This window comes from Urtica dioica, chromosome 1 (genome assembly GCF_054948205.1).
Source record: "Urtica dioica subsp. dioica isolate 48M chromosome 1, U.dioica_male_clone48M_v1_H2, whole genome shotgun sequence".
Classification (NCBI taxonomy): Eukaryota; Viridiplantae; Streptophyta; class Magnoliopsida; order Rosales; family Urticaceae; genus Urtica; species Urtica dioica.
In genome coordinates, this window is record NC_142756.1 from 9218844 (window position 1) to 9240424 (window position 21581).

At 39.2% G+C, this 21581-nt stretch overlaps 1 pseudogene; it reads right to left on the reverse strand.

The window, feature by feature from the left end:
• Window positions 1–17546: 17546 nt before the first annotated feature.
• Window positions 17547–18794, reverse strand: LOC149407056 (phospholipase A1-IIdelta pseudogene; annotated as a pseudogene).
• Window positions 18795–21581: the final 2787 nt, after the last annotated feature.

Consider the following 21581-nt stretch of genomic DNA (forward strand, 5'->3'; position numbering starts at 1 on the left):
CGAGCATCAAAACGCCAATAGTAACGGGCAATCAACGTACATCAAGGCTTGGGACGCTCCGAGACAAACGGGAAACACGGAATGCGGGTTATTTTGTCATTTCTTATATGCGTGATATAGTCGTAGGAGGTGTAGGAAAATTAGAAAATAAGAAATCCTATACAAAAGAGGATTTAGAGAGAGTTATGGAAGAATGGGTAACTTATGTACAAACATTTATTAACTGTGACGATTAGCTAGTTTTTTCGAAGATGTATATATTAGATTTTGAATGTTTTAAAGATGAGGATATTTGAGATGAATGTATATATTAGATATTTTTTGTATTGAAGATTATTTTCAGGTGCTAGTATCGTGTAAAAAACAAATTGTGGATTGAAAATAAATGATTCTCGCCGCGGCGAACTATACTTCTCGCCGCGGCGAGACAAGATACCGAGAGCAAGCAAATTAGAAATCTTAGTCTCGCCGCGGCGAGATTTTTTCTTCGCCGCGGCGAGTTTTTAAAAAAAAATTCATCGCCTTCCTACAACGCATTATATCCATTGTAGAATCATCTCGCCGCGGCTAAGATTTGACTTCGCCGCGGCGACGTATATTTTTCGCCGCGGCGACGTGCTTCTACAACGGATTGAATATCCGTTGTAGAATGTTCTCGCCGCGGCTCGGAACGTACCTCGCCGCGGCAAATAACTCGCCGCGGCGACGTATAATTCTAGCCGCGGCGAGGTCCTTCTACAACGGAAAATCAATCCATTGTAGAAGCACGTCGCCGCGGCGAAAAATATACGTCGCCGCGGCGACATGTGTGAAAATATTTTAAAATTACACAATGGAATTAGACCGTTGTAGAAGCTTCTACAACGCTTAAGATTCCGTTGTAGAAGCGTAGTTTCTACAACGGATAATTAAGCGTTGTAGAAAGCTGTTGGATTCTACAACGGATTTTAAAGCGTTGTAGAAGCTTCTACAACGCAGGATTCTACAACGCTTAAGAAGCGTTGTAGAATCATTCTACAACGTTTTTTAAGCGTTGTAGAATCCTATTTTTGTAGTAGTGAGTAGAAAAAAGGCCTTTAATGGCGTTCAAAATGCGCCATTAAATATATTTAATGGCACTTTATAAGCGCCATTAAAAGAGGCGTCATTAAAAGTCTACGATGGCGCTTAAATGAAAAAACGTCATTAAATGTGACGACGTGGACTAGGACATTTAATGGCCTTTATTTTTTAAACGCCATTAAAAGTTCTGCCATGTCAGCAGCCACGTGAACACTGAGACATTTAATGGCCTTCATTTTTTAAACGCCATTAAAAATTCTGCCAATGTCAGCAGCCGCACGAACATGATCTAGACCTTTTCCTGGTAGCTGTTAAAATAAAATAAAAACACAAAACACAAAACTGTAATGAGCTGATATTTTAGTAACATTTATAAGGAAGGAATTACAAAATGATGGAAATCAAGACACTCATATCTTATAACTTCTAAATTTTCTATAGCAAACTATTATCAAAATATCACAACATCTAAGTATATTCATTTATACCCCCTAGCTATAAGCTTGTTATTAAAATTCTGATTACCGAGTCGGGAGAGAAAGGAATTACCATCAGGAGTTCTCGCTCTCTTCTAGGAGCTTGCCGAAAATGGTGTATCTCGCAAGTTGATCGGTCGAAGATCGAGACTTTGAAAGCGGAGTTTGGGATATATTGGAAACTCAGCACGTGTCCGAACTCCAAGCGGTAGTGCTCCCTCAAAATCTGGCCATCCTTTGTGCAACCAGATTCTTCCGTGGCCTTTGACCACTTTGACTTTCCATTCAAGACCAGAGTGAGTCTTGAGGAGCACCGAGCTCGGCAGACTTGCGCCGTGTAACGACACAAACTTCTCCAGAAGTTCCTGCATCGGGCTCGGATTGTGTTATTACATTAAGGCAAACACAAATATCACAGCTTTCAATTAATAAAACCAACAAAAAATATAATTAAATATTGAGACATAATCTACCCTCAAATCTCTCTCACACCATGCAATTAAAAAAAATGCTATAACTTCATTATTTACCAATCATATTTAAAAGAAAACAGACAAACAAAGAGCAAACAAGTAATATTCACATGTATAAACTTCCATTCAAGAAATGAAGGAAAAGGATAAACTTTCTCTACCTATCCATATCAGATAACTTGCTATTCATGGATCAGATAGACTAATTTATAAGCTGTTCAAACCCAGTCCAACATTATCTATATAAAATGACTAATATAAAATGAGTTAGACTTACAAGCGCATTTTGGGACAGGTCTTTGTCCAACATTATCTTGTAGAAACACAACCTAGTAATCGACATGGCTCGCCGGAGTCGTCGCTTTCTGAAGAGACGTCAACACTCGGTTTTTTCGTCTCCTTCTTTTTCTTCTTCTTCTTCATATATTCCTCTTCTTTAGAGTTCTTCAACGTCCTATTCTTCTTCATAACCGCCGATGAGCTTGAAAGCTTCAACAACAAAAGAACCGATGTTTAATTTCTTCTCAGAATTAATACTCAAAACTTGTGATAATATAAGCTTCAGAATTAAACACCAATGCTTATGAAAGACAAAATTATATATGCAGCTAACATCTACTAAGATATTTCTAAATGAAATTACCGAGTTTACAACTTTTGAGAGAAGAAACAGAAAATGACCATTTTTCAACTTTAAGAGAGGAGAAACGTAAAGAGTTTAGAGAGAAGAACAAGCGGAGATGATCTGAGAGAATGTGTAACTATTCTCGTTAACGAATCATGTCAGACTAACCAACAGCAGAATAGTTTCAGAAACAAAATCATGACATACAATCTCTTACCTTGATGAACACTGGATTTCAGGCTGAGTGATGAGAGATTGGAAGAATGAACCTTGGAACAAATCTCCACTAAGATACTAGCTCGAACACCAAACTCTGCTCCGTTTTTGCTGCAGAACAGAGAACAAATATAAGAAAAACGACCTCGCTTTTATTCTAAACGCTTTTTTTTAGTACAAGTACTCGAATTTAAAGGTTTATACCTGGAGCAATGATCGAAAATTTTAAAATCATGTAAAGAAATATGATAAATGAGGCGTTTAATATGCGCAATCCAAAGAAAAGGAGTACCTTGTGATATTCAAGTGTATCCCCGGCAGCCTTTCGAATGTCTACCATAAAAAGCAACGGAGCAACTTCGAAGACCTGTTTGGAATTTAAAGGTATATTTATATAGCTGCTGTTCTATTTCCATAGAATGAAAAAAAAAAAAGAAAAAAAAAAAAACTATTGAAGATACCTCCAAAACTACAGCAAATTGTCCGGTTCTATATTCCGATACACCTTCTAGTCTCATCTATACAAGCAAAAAATAATTAAATTGAAAACAATAACCATTTTGCGATTATTAGTTGAACGTCTCACAGCAGAGCAGATCATGGAAATATATAAATATCTATAACAAGCTACTTTACCTTGTAACCTCGTGTATGGACTTTAAAACCCATCGACCCTGCAACAGCTTCAATGGTTTAAATTATAAATTTTGCAGGATTACGAGAAACAAAGCGCGTTTGTCGCTTTACATAATCCTACAAGAATTTTAAAAAAATTTAAAAATTGAAAACATCACTTTGGTTTAATAAAATTCGTAAAGAAGATTATGGAAGCAAACAATGCTGAAAAATGCCATGATTATCAAAGATGTACCTGTTGTCTGTCAAAAAGTGCAGATAGATTTAGACCTTGGGATAAGGTTATCATTTCAAATGCATTCATTATCGAGGGACCGACATTACTATTCCGGGACTGCTCGGCTACGAACATGTCCTGCAAAATACCGCTCTAAAGTTATATAACGATATCAATATGCAAAGTTATACCAACTTTTAAATTTTCTGCGTACCAAGTATTTTCAGTTAACTCGTCTCATGAAATGCACCATTCACTTGTAAAATAAAAATAAAAAAGAATAAAAAAAGGAAGGTTAACCTCAATTTCATCAAAAACTGCACAAACATCATCCAGATTTACTTCACCATCTTCCCTATGCTCGACGAGTGTGTAATCCTCGCAAAACCATGGATCTTTTCGAATTCCCTTTATCCCAATTCGCTATTTAAACGCAGATAACAATTCAAGAGAAACACATGCATAAATTCTGTGTAATTGGATTTTAAAGTGCTATTCTTGGGACAATAAAAAGCAAAGCCATTCAAACCAATGAGTAATCTTGAGCAGTGTCGTATAAATACTCATGGTTCCTTTACAAAATAATTCAACCATGAAAGATTATAAAATAAAATAAAAACCCTAACCTTTGATTCTATTGTGGCAGGCCGGTCCTAAAAATATTTTGGGCTATCCGAGAGGAGCGGAGACAATAGAAGATAACCGACGGAGAATGACGGCGACGAGCAGCGTCGATGCCCGACGGTGATGTGCAGCGGAGAGTTGGACTGTTCGTCGCTTAATCTCAGAGTGTTTGACAATCTTTTGGCCATCGGTGAGGAGCGGCGACCGTAGAAGATTAGCGACGGCGAATAGCGACGAGAAGCAGCGTCAAGACCCGGTGGCGATGTGCAGCGGACAGTCGGAGTCGCTTGGTCTGGGCATGTGTTTCAGAGTATGGTAGAGTGCGATATTTTTTTTAATGGTGTGCGTTATGTATTTGTTGAGAGTTAAAAATAAATTAAACACATCTTTAATTGCGTTCAAATTCTGCACGCCATTACAACTCCCCCAACCACAAAACGCCGTGTGGCTGCCGCGTGGCTTGGTGTAAATCTTTTATTGGCGTTTGAAAAAGGAACGCTATTATATATACAATTCCCACGTGTCAACAGCTGATTGGATTATACGCTAAAGTGACAACGAAATTTTAACATTTTTAATGACGTTTTTATTTTAAATGCCATCATATATAATTTTAACCACATGGCCTTCAATGGTTGGTTTACATTTTTTTAATGGCGTTTCAAATTTAAACGCCATGAATATTTTTTTGTTGTACCTCTTCCAAAAGTGACATGGCGTTCTCTAATTCGTCTTTTGCTTTAATCACAATCTCGAAAATACAATAATTACCTTTAATGGCGTTTTTTTTCACTAACGCCATTAAAGAGGCGCCATTAAAAGCCATTTTTCTACTAGTGATAATTTACAAAAAGAAAAAGATAAATTATGCTCTCTCATCTCTAATTCTTGGTTCAGTTCAATATGACAAGCCCTAAGAGGCTTGTCTCATTTACAACATAGCTAGTTAGTTGGCAATATATATATATATATATATATATATATATATATATATATATATATATATATATATATATATATTTTTATTATTATTATGTTTTACTTTAGTGCCCATAAGTACTATATCATCAGCTTTCCTTACACTACGTTAAAGTATAATTTTCTTTAATATATTTTAATTATTGAATTTTTATATAATTTCTTTCTGATATCCTTTTCTCAGCCTTCATTTTTCTTTCGTGGCCCAGTTCAGGTTGAAGTTCTCTGTTGCTAATCGCCTCGTTGACTGCTCTCGTTGATGAAGCTAATATTGCACTAATCAAATGACATACACTATCTAGTTTGTTCGATTCCATGGGCATCAATGAAGTTGGTTGAGCTTTTAAAATTGTATGTACGGTTCGATCGCAATTCTTGGGAATACATCACCATGAAACCATGGGTGTTCGATGTTTTCATCTTTACAGGAAATAGTTGGGTGTTTGAATTTTGTATTTAGTATTGTTGTCTATTGAACATATTCAATGCGTTAGATGTTAGTTGTGAAGATTATTAGATGGCTGAGATTGAGTCTCTCAAACATAAATCTTTCGATCAAGAATTGACTTACAAACACAAACGATTTTGTATTTTGACATCGTTGACGATATTTACGTAAATCGGAATTGTTGTTCAATAACGATATATACAAACACAAACGAAAGAAATAAGCTACAATTAATAATCAGTGAACTAATTTGATTGTATTTCAAGAAACATGCATATAAACAATTACATCTTGTGAGATATCGAAGTACTAACGAAACCTAGCTAGATATGGTTTACAATTAGGGCTTGAAATTGAGCAAAGAGTGGATGGGCAACCAGTGAGATCCTCGAACTCCTTCATGACACTGAGATTGTCGAAATCCACAGTTTTGGTGATGTTGTTGATCGCAATCCGAGCCGCTTCTCTTAGGCGTTTGACCTTCGCTGGATCTTTCTTCGGATCTTCCTCTTTTTTCTTTGACTCTCTCTCCTTCTTCTCGATCTCCATTCTCCGACGCAAGATATCGGGTCTTCGAGACTGACTCGTCTCTTGCAGCCACTTGAACTCTGAGAAATCGGCTTTTCTTCTTCGAACTGACCTCTGATCACCCATTCTTGTTTCTGAAATCACTTCTCGATTGACTGTTTCTCTCACTCTCTTTGTTTGAACTTCCGATAGAGTTTGTTGAGCCTTGACAATCAGATTGGCGTAGCGTAATTTCATCGCTGAGACTCTTTCCTCTCTCGAACCCTCCTCACAATCACTAACGTTGATGGCCATTGCTAAACTTTATTTGAACCAGACGCTACACTACACTCCTACGCTCTGATCAACTTGGACGACAAAAGATAGATCATACCACTAGCTACTTCTCAATGATCATATATATACACACCGAGTAAGAGTGACTTTCCTAGTATTTCCCTTTCTTTTCCTATTCCGACTATGATCACCAAATCTTGTCAACACCTGACACGTGCATAATATTTCTGCCATTTTATTTTATTTTATTTTATTTATAAAATTAGAATATATTAGCGATATAATATATCCCTCTATTTTTTTCTTCCTTGTAATTCAAGTAAATATATCGCTAAGGATGTAGATTAAAAATACTAGTCGACACCGGATACGCCACTGGTAGATATTTTTGTTATTATTTTATTTTATTTTACTATTAGGAATACACATCTTGGACTTTCATAATATGTTAATTTAAATTTTTTTCGTAATTCAATTTCTTATTCTATATTTAGATATTTACCCCTAATTTAGATTCGTCAGATTTCCTTTTAATTTTGACCCTAGCTGTTTAAGTAGAAAAATTATTGTAGTTTTTTTCATTGGAACATAACGTCAGCTATATATTATTTCTGTAAATTTTCATTTGTAAAGCCTGCAATTTTATCGTCCAAGTAGATGTGATTACTCAAAAATTCTTTAATATTGCATTTGAAAAATGTTATCAAAATATTTTAATGAGACTTTTGTTTATTAATGTAAACACTGTATTTTATTTTATATCCGCAACTGTAATAGCGTTATGCATCGATTATGAAAAAATGACACTCTTATTTAAAATTGACAACAATAAATTAACCGTAAGACGCCAAGAACAAGGTCACAATTACTCATCCATGCCTAAAATCTACTTGGGCTAACTGATTAAGTAGAAGTTGCGTATGTGATAGTCAATTTTCAAATTTGTATATATATACATTGTGATGACCGAGTAAATTGACTTTCCTAGTACGTCCCTTTCTTTTCCTACTCCAACTATGATCATGAAAACTTGTCAAGACCTGATACGTCCATTTTCTTTTATTTTACTATTAGGAATATATATTACATAGCTTAATTGCACTTTGGTATTCTATTTTAAATTTTTTTTCTCATAAGTCTCTCCATATAATATGTCGACCGAGCTTCCATTGTCGACGAGTATCCTTCCGATCACATGATTCTCGATTATTGCCTTGATGACTATCGGATCATTGTGTAGGAAGTGAACCCACTTTCCATCTTTCCCGGAGAAGACGATTTCTTTTGTTTCTTTGTTAAGAGACTTGGTTGGTCTTTCCTCTGAGGTGAACATTACCAGCGCTGAGTGTGAATCTGCTTCCCTGATGTAGTTCTTCTGAGCCCAACGGGAACTTTCACCGATGTGAGGCCCTCCAGCTATGATGGCAATCTCGTTATAGGCCTTGTCAGACTTGTCGGCATTTTGGTTGGATCATCGACTCGGTATTTCTACAGCTTTCCTCTTCTGATCAAAGCTTCTATTGCATCATTCAGGTTGAAGCAATCCGTAGTGTTATGGCCGATGTCATGGTGTGATCTCCTTTTGTAATATCCTTCTTGATCTTAGCCGGTTTTGGGAAATTCTCTTGATGTTCGGTGAGTGCAAAGACTTCATCTATCCCCATGGTCAGTGGATGATACTTATCATACTAGCTCGAGAATGGCTTGCTCGGAAATTGATCACTTTTATTTTTCTTTGTTGTATGCCGATCAGCCTTCCAATAGAATCTACTGCCGATCTTGCTTCTTAGACATTTATGTACTTCTGAGCTTTCAGAAGGACTTCTTGTAGTCTTTAGGTCCGGTTTTCTGTAAGGACCATCAGAAGTCCGAGTCGTTACGCAACCCCGAGGTAATACTAGACAATCTAAAATCTCCATTTAGATCGTCCACTAGAATGGCCTGTTCCGAGTAATGATTGGTGTAATTTTTTAAGGATTCATCTGACCGTTGTCGGATAGCCAACAACCTTTCTTTAGGTGCATCCATGCTCGATATCCTACAAACTGATCAATGAAGATATCGCACATTTACTTCCATGATCCGATTGAGTTCGGCTTCAACTTACGATACCACTTTTTAGCGGTTCTGGTAAGAGTAATGGAGAATACATCACCTGTGAGCTTGGTCCTTGCACTAGTACAATTAATAGCATCAGGTGTGACAAAAGTCGCACCTGAAAGCACCAATGTCGCACCTGAAAGTCATCACTATCAAGTGCGACATTTTAGGTGCGACTAGTCGCACCAAACGTCGCACCTAAATATCCTCCAAAATAAGATATTAAAGCGTGAATTATAGTATCAGATGCGACTAGTCGCATCTGATACCTTCGCGGTAAAAGTATCAGATGCGACCAGTCGCATCTGATAGTAATTCCCTGCCTAATATTTTGGCGGGTGTTAGTACAATCAGATGCGACTAGTCGCATCTGATACTCTTCCCGCGAAGGTATCAGATGCGACTAGTCGCATCTGATTGTCTGTAGTTTTTTTTTTTTAAATGTTGATTCTAATAGAACCAGCCTATTAAATATATAAAAATTATAATTTAAAAAATTATTTAAAAATTAATTAAATAATTTTTTTGTTAAATTAAATAAATAATTTGAATAATATTAATTAGAATAATTATATAAATAATTTAATAGAAATTCTAATATTAAATTCATAAAATTTGATAATTTACGTTCAATAAATTAAAAAAATTACAATCTATTCTTTTTGTTTCCCTTTTTTATTCGAAGTCTGCCAATTCTGGAATGCACGGCCTCCTCTTCCGCCAGATCTTGCTCGTGCGCCTTGGCGGCCTGGTGCGCTGCCGCTCGAACGATGTCGCTGAAATTCTACCGAAACTGGCGTTTGATCAGCATTTGACATTGAAGCGGATGACGGCGTATGAACATTCGGCATTGAAGCGGATGGCGGCGTCTGAACATTCGGCATTGAAGCTGATGGCGGCGTCGTCCCAGGGTGCATCATCGCGGGGGATGTCTGCATGGGAGACGGATGCTGCTGTGTGTAGGCAAAGAACTGTCGCTGAAACGCCTCCATCTGAGCTTGTTGTGCGGCCAACGCTGCTTGTAGCTCGTTAATCACTGGATCTGGAACGTGCGTCGATGAAGAACCTGAGGACGAGCTGTCGTCCTGAGCCTGAGCCAAGAGATACGAGGATCTCGGGATCGAGGGACCTATCCCGACATACCAATCTCGACGTTGCCCGAGAACAGTATCCATCGCGTACTGCTCCGCCTGGTCTATGTCAAACGTTTGGCCTGACTCCGCCGCTTGTCGCTGCATATCCTCGATTTGAGTCATAATTGGCGCCTTCAAACATACACTACTACAAACTGGGGATTCCACAACGGTACAGAACCGTTGTGGAAAGCTTCCACAACGGTTTTGTACCGTTGTGGAATCCTCCGATGTGGAATGATTCCACAATGGTACTCGTCCCGTTGTGGAAAAGTAATGATTCCACAACGGGACGAGTCCCGTTGTGGAAATTTCTATGATTTCACAACGGGACTATCCCGTTGTGGAAATTTCCATGATTTCACAACGGGACTATCCCGTTGTGGAAAAATTCCACAAATTTATTTCAGTCGCCGCGGCAACGTGTATTGTTCGCCGCGGCGAACTATTACACAACGGGACAAATGTCCCGTTGTAGAATTAGTCACCACGGCGAACGATACACGTTGCCGCGGCGACATAAAGTTTTTTTTTTCCGCCTAACTCGCCGCGGTCACGTTTCGTGTTCGCCGCGGCGAGGTATTCCACAACGGTACAATTGTCCCGTTGTGGAATATCTCGCCGCGGCGAACACGTAACGTGGCCGCGGCGAGTTAATGTTGATTTTTTTAAAAAAAATCGCCGCGGCAAGGTACATGTTTCGCCGCGGCGAATTGTATTCCCAGGAAAATTTGCCGCGGCACGACATATCACACGCCGCGGCCAAATTGTACCTGAGAGCTATTTTTACAGTTTTCCAATTAAAAAACCTGAAAATGAAATAATATATCCAAAACCAAATATCCAAACATCCAAAACATGTCAATTACATCCAAAACAAAGTATATATCCAAAAACATCCAAAAGATAAAAAAAAAAATCTACATCATCCAAAATCAAACTAATATTCACATTCTATAAAAGTTTGTACGTAAAATACCCACTCTTCTCTAACTTTTTCTAAGTTATCCGGTGTATATGACTTCTTCAATTGTAGTTTATCTAGACCAACTCCAACAATATCACGCATATAACTTAAGACATAATACCCGCATTCCGTGTTTCCGATTTGTCTAGGAGCCGAAGCACAAGTGATTAAAGTTGATTGGCCGTTGTCTCGAGCGCCTTGGTTCTCAAGCTTGAAATCCGAAAAAATCCTTATACGCACAACATTAATAAAAAATTAGAAAACAAATATTGGTGTAAATGAAATATGTCAAATAACATGTTATTAATTTACCTTTTTATCAAGTTTCTTAAATCGGTTGGGATTTTATTCTTCAACGGGACGAAGAACATCGCTTGATCTTTCCAAAGATCGAAGACAACAAGCATCCAATGACCATTTAAATTGTACGGCATCAAAACTAGTTGTCTTGGTTTTACATTTCTAACCATTTTGCCGATTTGCTTGACTCGTTCGGACAAATGGGCCTCATCGTTGTTGGTTTGGAGGTAGCAACTCAAACCCGCTTCTACAAAACACATTACTTCACTCCGCTTATTTTTGCGTAATATGGATTGTAGATAACTACGAAAAAAAAATATTGAATTAGTTAATAAAATGAAATATTATATATTGATAGAAGATAAAAACATATAAAAGAAATATTTACCCCATGTAAACTGTGATGCACGACGCGCCAATATCCTCGTATCTAAGGAATTCTCTAACATCTTCAAACGTCACCGGAATAGGCACTACGGCGATACTTGCACAAACTTTGACATTGATTGAATCCCCTTTCGGTAACATTATTCGGTTGGCATGTTGTGCTAGCAATCGAAACTTTGGATTAATCAATTTGTATGAAATCTTCTTATCGTCTTCGGGGCTAGGTTCACCATCACCACCGACCTTCAACGCTTGTGTGACCACCGGGCCGCGACTCTCTTTTGTAATTTCGATTTCTACTAATCTCTTTGGCCACTTAACGAACCCCCCTACGGCTTCTTCAATAGTCTTGGCTTCATCGGTGGGGATCGGCAAAAAAGCTTTCTTAATCAAAGCCGCCGCAACGCTCACTCGTACGTTTACATCCTCCAAAGATGAGAAATGAACGGATTCGGCTTTCATGTACGCTCGCCCATTTGCTACATGAACCGTGCCTCCATTCGCAAAATCATCAAGGAGGAGAAGGCATTCGATGCTGTCATCCGAAGACGGTGTCACCGGCGTGGTTGGATTCATTGAGCAACTTGCTCGAACACTATCGGGTTTGTCGATAATTAGAGGATCGACACGCGAACGCTCTACGACACCAACATTGAGATCCACGGCAACGTCATGTTGAGATTGTTTATCTAATAAATTCACTAATGTTATTCAAAAAAGTACAAAAATATTTAACTTTATTCCTTGTATTAAAAAATTTAAAATTACCTAAAGACGTCGCTTTTTTACCCATGTCATCATCACCATCTTTAGCCATCTCTTCATCATCACCTTTAGCCATCTCTTCACCGTCAACATTGTTTTCATACTCAACATCTTCATTTGTGGGACGTAGAACACTCGGCAACTCGTCATTACCATCTTTGAGGCTCAAACCATTTTGAGTTAAAGCTTTCATGATGAAAGTTTTTAACTCACACATTTCTCGACGTAACTTAGTTACCTCATCGGTCGAGTTTGAAGGGCGAGATACGGAATTGCAACTTGACGAGTATTTAGATTGTCCACGAACACGACCGGAATGTTCCTTAGTTCCCAAAGCGTCTTGCAAGACACTTCCCATTGACTCATCCGTAACTTCTTGAGTTAACTTTCCCTTCACATATAATTCATAATAAGATTATAATATTTAATTGATGATTTCAAAATGAAAAAACTTACGATTTTTTCTCCCATTGACTTATATTTATCATCCTTATAGTTGATTTCGTCCTTCATTCTCGACTCAACCCATAGTACCTCCTTTGTAGGCCATTGACCCGTTTCCTCGTACTATATATTATATATCAAACAATCCACAAATTAATTAATTAAATGCTATATTACAAAACAAGGATAACAAAATGAAACATGTAATAAATCTAACCTTTTTTTGATCAAGTTTGCGATATCCATTACGACCGGTTCTAGATTTGTACACGTTCTTCCCGGCTAGTTCTTTCCCATTTTCCGATGATTTTTTGAACACTTCGGAACGTCTATACTCAACGAATTTTATCCAATCCTCTTCGGTGATATTTCCATAGCGTTTTAAAACGTATTCCGGCCTCTTTAAGGCGCTTGGATCATTGAGGATATCTTTGACATGATCGTTGTATAGCTCGTGTCGAAATAATCTCGCCGCTTCTCCAACTCTCATAAGACAATTATGCTTATATATTATAGGAACCGTAAAAGCTTCACATATTTCATTCCAAATCCTTTGTTTTAGTTGTTTATGCTCTTTTAGTCTCCAATCGAGCATCGTAATCGGAACGTGTTTTCTAGCTAAAACGCCGAAATAACTCGACAACTCATCTCCCTCCTTATTCATTGGTTGATTTTTTTCATCAAATAATACATTTATTTTCCTACCAAGAGTTTTACACTTATTAACCTTGGGCATAAGAGTATTTCTTCTTTTCCCGGGACCATCGATATTGGTGGATCTCCGTTTACCGCTAACGGTACTAGTAGTATACATAATCTATGAAAAAACAAATCAACACAAACTCAAACCGAAATTCAATCTAATATTCCAACACAAACTCAAACCGAAATTCAATTTCAATTCAAAACAAATCAACACAAACTCAAACCGAAATTCAATCTAATATTCTAACTCAATTCCAACTCATACTCAAGATAATCAAATATTCTAACTCAAATCCAACATCAATTTAGACACAAATACACAATTCTAACCTAATTTCAACATAAAACTACAAATTAAATAAAAAAACACACTTACCCGGAGTGAAGACGACGAGCACGGGGCGTGAGAGTCAATGGAGTTTGTGTGTTGTGGTCGGAGACGTCGGCTTGTGTAGGTGGGAATGTTTGGCGTTTTTGAAGGATGGGTTTGTGAAGAGTGGGTTTGAAAGAAGAAGAAGGGAGGCGGAGAGTGGGTTTGTGAAGAGTGGCGGAGGAAGAAGAAGAGAGAGGGGAGAGAGTGATGGCGGCGGAGGAATAAGAAGAGTGAGGGGAGAGTGAGGGCGGCGGAAGAAGAAGAGAGATGAGAGAGTGAGGGCGGCAAAGGAAGAAGAAGAGAGAGGAGAGAGTGATGTCGGCGACGGCGGCAGAGGAAGAAGAAGGGGGCGGCGACGGCGGCGGAGGAAGAAGGAAGGGGCGGCGGTAAGGGTTGGAGAGAGAGATAGTGGGTTTGTTATTATTCTATTTATGTGGGGTTATTTTAGTTATTCCTATTTTGTTATTATTTTAGGGTTATATACTCAGACTCTTGTATTTCTTAATGTTATTATTCGAACTAATCTATTCAGAGTAAAGTTATCAATCCTAACCAAAATTGAAACCTAAACAAAAAAATCATTAATAACAAAAATAAACGGACTCGTCCTTCAACGGCACGACTCGCATAGTCAAAATAAAAAATCGTCACTGAGTGGTGGCGGAGGTGAGACAGAAAGAGATGATAGACAGAATATGAGAGAGAGAGAGAGAGAGCAAGTGAAATTCACAAAAAAGAGATAGAAAAGCTAAGATACAACACAGATGAAAGAAAGAAGAAGAAAATATGACTATGCCTAAATATTAATTATTAGAACAAACACTACTACGAAACTGAGATCCTACAACGCTTAAAAATAGTTGTAGAATCTAGCGTTGTAGAAGCTTCTACAACGCTTAGATATCCGTTGTAGAAGCTTGGCTTCTACAAAGCTTACACATCCGTTGTAGAAGCTTCCACAACGATAGAGTTCCATTGTCCAATTTAAAAAAATTCCAGAATTTCTCGCCGCGGCAATGTATATTTCTCGCCGCGGCGAGATATTCTACAACGGATAAGATATCCGTTGTAGAACTATCTCGCCGCGGCGAAAAATATACATCGCCGCGGCGAGAAATATCTGTGTTCTACCCCAATTCTCGTCGCGGCGATGTGTATTTTGTGGTCGTCTTCTAGTTTTTCTTTTACCGCTACCGCTAGAACTAGTAGTAATGGATGACATGAAATCTAAGAACCACAATTTCAACTAAATATCAAATGCAAACTCAATTCCAACAAAAATATCAAACAAATATGATGTTTCAACCTAAATTATATCAATCCATACTCTCAATTCCAAACAAACACTTATTTTCAACCTAAATTATACATAATTCTCAACCAAAAACTAACCCGGAGTGTAGATGTGGAGCATGGAGGCGTGGAAGAAAGAGAGAGTCGGAGTTGTCGCCGGAGATGCCTAGGCTTGTGTGAGTTTGACGTGGTGGTGGAGTTTATGGGTATGTGGTTGTGACTTTTGTTGGTTTGAGGTTTGGGTTTTGTGGGGACGGAGAAGAATAGTGAGGGCCGAGAGAGAGTAAGGGAGAGAAGAAGAGAGAGAGGGCGGAGAGAGAGAGAAGTGATGGTGGATAGAGAAAGAGAAGTGAAGGCGGAGAGAGGGTGAGGGCGGAGAAGAAGAGTGACGGCGGAGAGAGAGAGAGAGAGAGAGAGAGAGAGGTGGTGGAGAAGAAGAATGAAGAACAATGAAGAATGAAGAAGAAGAAGAATAATGAAGAGGAAAAATTGACTAAATCTGAAATTCGGGCGGGCCTTTTGAAAAAATTTAAATTTTTAGGTTTTAAAACGCTTCTACAACGCTTAGAGTAAGCGTTGTAGAACTCTCGCCGCAACGAAGACTATTTCTCGCCGCAGCCAGGCTACTGAAATGTAAGCCCAGAATTTTCTCGCCGCGGCGAGAAATAGCCTTCTCCGCGGCACGAAAATCTTCTCCAAAAAAGGCTTTCTGGAACTCTTCTCGCTGCGGCGAGAATCCTTCTTCGCCACGGCGAGGTCCATTAAATTTCACTAATCCTACAACGCTTAGATTATCCGTTGTAGAAAGTTCTCGCCGCGGCGAGAAAAACACGTCACCGCGGCGAGGCTTCTACAACGGATAGTCGCTTCGTTGTGGGAGATCTGAAATATGGTGAAATTTTACAACACTCAAGCTTCTACAACACTTATCATCAACACTCAAGCTTCTACAACACTTATCATAAGCGTTGTAGAAACACCAAGCTTCTACAACGTTTAACCATAAGCGTTGTAGAAACACCAAGCTTCTACAACGCTTAGCCATAAGCGTTGTAGAAACACCCAGCTTCTACAACGCTTAGCCATAAGCATTGTAGAAACACTCAGTTTCTACAACACTTATTTTAAGTGTTGTAGAATCTCCAGTTTCTACAACACTTAGCCGTAAGCGTTGTAGAATATGGGTTGTAGAATCCAACATTTGTAGTAGTGAAATACCCAAACAAAATAAAAAAAAAAGAGAGAAAGTTGGCCTAGTCATCAAAATAAAAGAGGGAAATAAAGCCCGCTTGATTTTTCAACTTTTAGATGCGATAAATGTCTCATCCAATACTCAATAAAATCTTTAGATGCGACATGTCGCATCTAAATATAAAAATCCAACTTAAAATCGTCGAATTTTTGTGAAACTTGGTGATGAGAAGCTATCAACATTAAAAAGTCTATTTTGTAGCAGTGTGTCTTGTATGCACCCTCACTTCACAAAGAAAAGTTACTTGATTAAAATAGACTATTTTTCTCTTACTGATTTCACGCATATTTAAAATTTCAAGATCCTATATTTGTGTCTCCCTCTTGTTCTTTCGAGTTTGCCCTAATTCCTCACTAAAAACTCATGTACGCGACAATGGTGTCCACACGACGAGGAAAGCTATCAGTAAAGGTGGGTCTGAGAAGATTGTCCCCAACAAGCATGGTGTGAAGATATTTCTGGGAAAATCCTTGAAGAGTGTCGATGATCAGCCGGAGATTCGTCTTTCAAGGATGGACCAGTGATCTATTTCTCCCCATCTTGTTAAACGTGGCATTGTGGTGAAGTACGATGACGTGCCTCCTCCTAACAACAAGAAGCCTATAATAATGTCTTATTTGGTCGGAAATCAGATGGCTCATCATCTGATTGCGATCATCATGCTGTGTTTTCGGCGAGACCTGAGGAAGTGGTCACCGGAACTGAAGATCAAGGTAACCACTATGTTGATTCTAATCCTAGGGTTACTAAGAATGTAGAAGGCCCGTGAGGAGAATGTTCTTAAGGGCTTGGCTAGTGATGGTTATTAACCCATTGTGAATGCCATGATGAGTCGTGGTGATGGTCTTGACAAGACCAAGAACATTAGTCCTTCCGTTGTTGCTGATTTAGGCTTGGGTGAAAGTCTAAATCAGTCTGTTCATGTGAATCCAGCACAGGAAGCCTTCATTCATGATGTTAGGTCATTTTCTAGGGCCCTTCATGCAATTTAGAATGCTATCGGAAGAGCGCCACATACACAGTGATCTCAACCTAATAACTAGTAGAAAGCTAATAATCAGAAGAATAATAAAATGAATGATATAAAGGCGGCAAGTAAGATATCGATAAATTTTATTCTGCGCGTGTACTTAGAAATACAAACATAGGAAGTGGTGGTCACAAGGGAAAAGACTAGTACATAGGTATTATCATCCCAGGGATCAGCCCACATTTATTCGGCGCATGCGTGCGTAGATACGCATATATTATAAGAAAGAATCCAATAGTTACTTAGGGAAAACCCACTCCTGGGCATTCTTGTCGAAGACGATCCCTTTCTTGTCTTTGTCCTTCCACCAAAACTCGGGGACTTGGGGGCTTTTGTAGAGTCCCGTGTACTTGTTGACCAAGGCCAAGCTCCTTTTGACTTGCAGATTGAACTCCTTGCTGAGGCCGTTCCACCCGGCGACAACATACAACAAAAGCTCAATATTGTGGAGGTGGAATTGCCCTGACAGCAGAGTCTTGATGGGCGTGAAAGTCAACCCCTTAGCATTTCGCGCCTGAACCTCGAGCTCGGCGGTGTTCACGGCCACGTATCCGATGGTTCCGGGGACTTTGGGCACGGGATCGTCCTTGATCTTGGTCTGCAGGACCTTCAGCATAGGAACCTGAAGCACCTTGTCCTTGAAGGCCAAGTTGCCGACCATGGGTGAGCTAAAGACGAAGGCCGTCACAGGAACGTCTCTCCCGGCCACAGCGTTGACCGCTAGGTCGAACCCCGCCAGCGTGGCCAGAGCCCCGCCGAGGCTATGCCCCGTCAGCACGACGCTGGGGCGCGCACTCTTGTGTGCGGCCACAAGCTCCTCGACGGCGGACTGGATCTGAGTCCTCAGGCTCTGGGCGGTGTAGGCCGACCCGGGCGTGGTCGAGGTGTAGACCGACATCCACCCGGCGTGCACCTGCGGCTCGTTCCAACGCATCCACGGGAGGTCGAACTGCCACCCGTCGGGAAAAAGCTTGAGCCGCGCAGTCCGAGACTGCATCAGAAGCGGCTCCGCGGCCACCATCCCGATCCTCATGTTGCTCACCCACTCGGCCGACACCACCGTGCCGCGCAGGACCACGAAGATCTCGAGCCGCCCCGTGGCCTTGATCTGCTGGTCGGAGCTGCACGCCACGAAGCCGATCCAGTTGGAGGAGCGGTCGCCGTCCCACGGGTTCCGGATGTTTCCCCGCGGCGTCTCGAACAACGCCGCCTTCACTGCGCCCAGTCCCGAGGTGGCGTATAAGAACTTGTGGATCCTGTATTTGGAGGCGTCCACCAGGCCCACCTTGTCGAACAGCTCCTCCTTCGTGTACAGGCTGTTTCCGGCGGTGGCCGTGTTGGTGTCGCTGTTGAAGGCGTTGTAAGTGGCGGCCGCGAAGTTGCCGCAGGTCAGGATGAATTTCCGCAGATCCAGGTCAAGAGCAGGCTCCAGCATTCCGCTCCACTTGTCCTTACCCATGACTCGCTCCCACTTCGCTCCCGCCATTCTCTCTTTTCGATCTTTTTTTTTTATTTTTTTATTTTTTATGTGTTTCTTGACGTTGGGTGCTTCGTTATCCAAGCTTACACTGCTTCTCTTCATCCATATATATACACACACATTGACATACTGGTTAGTGGACACTGCCGTGTAATTCCTTCTAACAAGTAATTTCACGTCCTACCATGGCCAAACCTATTGCGCGTACAACAATAATTCCGAGTTCTAAATTTTAACATGTTCTTCTCATTTTTCTCTGAAAAACATCCACGTCATATATCAATATTACGGCACGTCAGCTTATACACCCATCTTCTCCTTCCTTCCTATCTGTACGTAATTAGTAGACTATGCCATGTTTTTAAGAGTCTCTCTCGCTACATTAGTGAGTCCAGCTACTTCATAAAATTGCCCCTATACCGTCATTTTCTCTCTTTCATAAACAGCCACATCTCGTGTCGTATTTGTATAAGCTCATGTATATGTACAGTATTATATTTGAATATTGCAATCAGATACTTTGATTTGTTATCATTATTTTAAATTATGTAAACATGTTTTATTATGTTTAAACAAAGGGTAATTAAGCTATATAGCCTCCTGAAAATAGGCAATTTATTTTTAGCTCACCTTTCGTTAATAAGCTGTAAATAGCCAGTGTCATTTATTAACAGTCAAATTTAGACGTGATTGCCCTTTGTTATTCCCGCCCATTATTCTCAGCGAAATAATTAAAATGGAAAGAAAAAATCCGACCATAACTACCTTGCAAAAATCAAGGGAGCATTTAAAACTCCGTAAATGCATTAACAAACGAATTTAAACATCACGCACCACAAATTTGGTCGCTATTTTTACCGCTCTTCAGGAAAAAAAAAAAGAAAAAAAGAGAGACTTGGCCGCCATCAATGGCCGAGCCCGAGCACCCCCTCCTCTCTCTCTCATCGTCATCGTCTCCTTCATTTCCTTCTCCTATCTTCTTTTTCATTCCTTGCGCGCCATCAATGGCCGAGACCGAGCACCACTTGCGCGTGTTCCAGCCGAGAAAACAAGGACAGCCACGAGCCGCCGAGGATGCCGGACCGAGAGGAGACACGGGAAACGACGCAGAGAGCACCGGAGAGTTGATTGCACAGCCATAAATGGTTCTGGGCGTACGTACGTGTGAAATGGTTCTCCCCGTGCGTGCGAGAGGCAGCACCGCCTTCAGGCCGCCGCCACCACTAATAATATCGACCACCACTAATAATCACGATCACCACCACATCACCACCGCCGTTAAAGCGTCACTTCGTCCTCCTCTCCGCGATCTGCGTCCAAGGTCCCGATCTGCGACATCGCGAAAAACAGTTTTTTTTTGTTGTTGTTGTTCATAGAAAACATATTTACAGTATATTCGTGTAAATAAGAAGCATATTTACAGTATATTCATTGTAAATGCAAAACATATTTACAGTATATTCATTGTAAATAAGAAGCATATTTACAGTATAATTGAACTGAAAAAAAATTCTGGAAATATTTTGAGCACGAAAATTCTGGAAATTATGAATATATGGAAGACAAAATAATAATATCAATAAATGAAGAATATATTTACAGAGTTTAACCACGAAAATAGATACTAATTACCTAAAGTCAACGCTAAAAACTTCCAAAAACATAACAATAAATGGGTTATTAATTTTCAAAATCTGCAGGAAATTTCAAATTTCAAAGTTGAAAACTTCCCTATTCGGTTTCTGCAAATTAAATAAGGGCAAAAGTGTAAATCTAATTTAATTAATAAGCTGCCACGTAAGCAATATGGTTATTTACAGCATATTAACGAAAGGTTGGCCAATTTTAAATTGCTACACATTCCGTGGGTTAAGCAGCCAATTATTTGTACACATGTCAAATTGGTGACTAGCGACATATTGACATATTCTAAGTACAAGAAACATGTTTACTGTAAATTATCTTGTGATTGTTGACTATTAAAATAAGTACACATGTCAGAAGAAGTTTAGATATATGTAGAGAGTTTAAAAAACACACAATAAAAAAATAAAATATAAAGTTTCAAAAAATCTGAATTATAAAATATGTGATTTAGCATAATATGTTTTTGGAAAGATTTAGACAAATATAGTGACTAACACTCTAATTTTTAATATACATACTTAATTTTTCTGATGACATAAATATAATTATCTTGAAATTTAAAAGACAAATTTATAATTTTATCGGGGTGTACTAAATTGTTTTTAGATGAATAGTAAATCATACTTCTCTTATATATATATAAAATGTAACTAATAAGTTGAATATTTATATGTGATCATAAACTTAGAAAAATCTTGACGCCAAATTTTTTTTTAAAATTTCTTGAAGCTCTCAAAATGATTTAATAACCAACTTGAATATTTTTACGAGCTTCTCCGGTGCGTTTTCCAACCTAACAGTATTTATTGTTTTCATTCTATATGTGGGTACGTGGCAGTAGTGGTACTGTCTGTACTGTAACACTTTCACATCTCATGGTCCACATACTGTGGATAGTGCCGTGTAATTCCTTCCAAACAATTAAATAAAAACGTTAAAATATTCGACCGTCCACCCGAAAGCTACAGCATTAATTCTAAATTCTGAATTCTAACATGTTCTTTTCATTTTTTATGAAAAACTTCCAATTCATATACTATGGCACAATCACGCAAACTCACTTTTTATATCTTTACTTGTAGTTCATATGAATTCGGTATCAGATTCGTCACGGGAACAATAAATTCGCACGGGGACCATCTTATT